Here is a 260-nt window from a genome sequence, read left to right as displayed (position 1 = left end):
GCGTCGGAGGTGGAGGGAACGAGGAGAAGAGGGAGACCAAATTGGAGGTGGAAAGATGGAGTGAAAAAGATTTTGTGTGATCGGAGCCTGAACATGCAGGAGGGTGAAAGGAGGGCAAGGAATAGAGTGAATTGGATCGATGTGGTATACCGGGGTTGACGTGCTGTCAGTGGATTGATTCAAGGCATGTGAAGCGTCTGGGGTAAACCATGGAAAGCTGTGTAGGTATGTATATTTGCGTGTGGACGTATGTATATACA

Source organism: Panulirus ornatus, chromosome 12, assembly GCF_036320965.1.
Source record: "Panulirus ornatus isolate Po-2019 chromosome 12, ASM3632096v1, whole genome shotgun sequence".
Classification (NCBI taxonomy): domain Eukaryota; kingdom Metazoa; phylum Arthropoda; class Malacostraca; order Decapoda; family Palinuridae; genus Panulirus; species Panulirus ornatus.
This window is presented reverse-complemented; position numbering follows the sequence as displayed.